Genomic DNA, 2,774 nt, shown 5'->3' on the forward strand with positions numbered 1-2,774 from the left:
GTTTTGGTTTTCTTGGCCTCTTTGGTTTTGGTTTTCTTGGCCTCTTTGGTTTTTGTTTCTTACACCTTCGTGATAAGGCTCATAGCAATAACCATTGGAATGAATCCCAACAATTAAAATACACAGGAAAAAAACCTTCTTCATGTTTCTATAACTCTGTAAAAGAAGAAAAGAAAAACTACATTTGGCTTGCAAATCTTTTTACCTTGTACTCAGCAATACATCAATCCTTCACTGTACAGAGCTGGCTTGGTACCAGTGATTCCAAGCCATCTGAATTCAGGGATACCAGCTTTCTATTTCAAGGAAGCAGATGCTGGAAGATTACTCAACCTACTGAAGAAGTTATGAAAGAATAAAAATTAAAGTCAAAGGGGATGAAGTAATACCAAAGACGCCCTCATTAAGGTTAGGCTACAATTCCTTTGAAATTGTTTTGTTTCCAGTGTTCTGTTTTTAATGTGGCTTTAAGTGATAAAAAGCTGTAAGTTAAAAGTACAAGTCTATAGAGCAGAGAGTAAGGGAGCCAGTCAAAGCTAGTCAGTTAAATTTAGCAAGATGAAAAATCAAAGCAGAAGAAAGGCACAATATTCCTCCATTGTGAGAATTAAAATACTACACATTTTTAAACGTGTAAATGTATGGCCAGGCACCATAGAGAAAGTAAATGAACTTGTTAATGAGGAAGTTATGAACATTTGCAGTGATTCCATAAAGCTTGAGCAACTGAGAACCATTACAAAACAAACCTTCCACATAACTAACAAAAGAGAGAAATATGCTTTGAGGAATTAGGAAGTTATCAAGACCCTGGAAATACAGTGTTGCTTATTAAGAAAGGGAAAAATTAGTATGTACACAGAACAGCAAATGGAAACAAGTGTCCCTGCTACATGCAAAGGCATGTCCAGCCCAATGACTGAACCAAATCACCTAAAAAAAAAAAAAAAATTAGAGGAAACTCTAGAACAATCATGGTGTTTATCATCATAAAGATAGCAAAGGGTAATTTTGGCCCAGGAGGCTGTGATGGTAAAATGTGAAGATGAATGAGGGAATTCTGGAGGAGCAAAGATACTAAAAGATACCAATAAAACAGGAAAGCCTTTTCCATAGCAACATGGAAACCATCCATTCCACATCTGTGACAATACTTTTAACTCTAGAAATTCATACTGTACCACACTTGGTTCATCAACTTTTGTCAACAGACAGAAGGAAGTAAATATGTGGAATATCTGGATATCCAGAATATCCTCCTGTAGTATATGATCACTTTACCTACAGAATCTTTTATAAAATAAAGTACTCTCTAGAGGAAAACATAAGGATTTTCAAAGGGGAAAAATAACTTAGGTTTCTGATTTGCAATGAGAAATGGTATTCAGACTCTCATGTCTTGTAAAATCATTGAGTCCTTATCAGTTCCCATCATGGCCCCGCATTTGTGTTCTCCACTTTCCAGCATCTTGGTTCTCCAAAATTCAGTGAACTCAGAATGCTGATCTCTGCTTTAATAATATATGCTATAAATATTCCTTAATTCACACCCTTTGAATATCACAGTTATAGCAATACTACTATCTCTAGAAAGGGCCTGAGCCCCATGGCAAACCACTTTCAGACAGTTTACTTTCATACCTAGAGCACATTTAAATTTGAGCTCTTTGATTTGTTTGTGACTTGCTCCACCATCACTCTTAATCTAACTCTTTTAGCCTTTACTTCTTCACAGTTTCTTTTTTTCCAAACTCTCTAGACACTTTAGAAATCAATCCTTAAGTCCCCAATTCCATTTCATTTCATGCCCTACAGTTGTTGTTATTATCATCCATTTACTTCATTTAACTCAAAAATGTTGAGATGCAGGTTTCCTAAAGAGAGTTATGCTATACAAACATGCCTATCTCACAGAGGATTTATCTTTTTTTATTTAAAAACCCCAAAACATAATAAAACAATACAAAAAAATTTAAAATGCAACTTCAGTATGAACATGGTAATTTCTCAATTAATTATTCAGAAAGTGTTGTTCTGCATATAATTGACAATTTTTCCACAGAAAAAAAAATGCATTACTTACAGTACAGTCAAAAGGGTCCTGTTGTATTCACCAGGTCTGCACAGGTCCTTGCTCAGTTGTTTATGCTGCTGAACACAAAGAAGGGTATCCTCTAGTAAAGGTTAAGATCATCTAAGGGCTGTGACTCACACATTTTAATTTTAGAGATTAGGTAGCGCAAACAATGTTGAAACTAGTTTTACTGGACACCTAACTTTGCTGAATATATGTTTCACACGTGACTTTTTATTATTCATGACTATCTGATCGCCCTGGTTAGATTCAGACCAATTTTCCTCAAACTGAACCTACCATTTCTTAATATCAAACATTCATTCATACATATCTCAGTGGCCCAGATCTACTATTTTATGAACAAGAGACTCATCAGAAGTAGTAACTACAGAGAAATATCTTGAAGATAATTTCCAGTGACAATAGCATTGCTGCCACTAAGGCAGGAGGACAAGGCGCGATGTACTGGGACAATCTGAATTTTTGTGAACTAGCCTACTTGTCTCCTGCATATCCATACCTGGGCTTGATTGTCTCCAGGTGAAGCCAGTGATGATTCTAATAGGTGCAGGGCTTAAAATACTGTTTTGCTACATTAGCAAATGTTGCTGTCAATGTGCCTGACTATCCACTCCCACACGGGGAATCCGCTGGCAGCGAGCTGTGATAGCGACTCCAGGGCCACTTGCATGGCCCT

The sequence above is a fragment of the Pelecanus crispus genome, chromosome 6, assembly GCF_030463565.1.
Source record: "Pelecanus crispus isolate bPelCri1 chromosome 6, bPelCri1.pri, whole genome shotgun sequence".
Taxonomy (NCBI): Eukaryota; Metazoa; Chordata; class Aves; order Pelecaniformes; family Pelecanidae; genus Pelecanus; species Pelecanus crispus.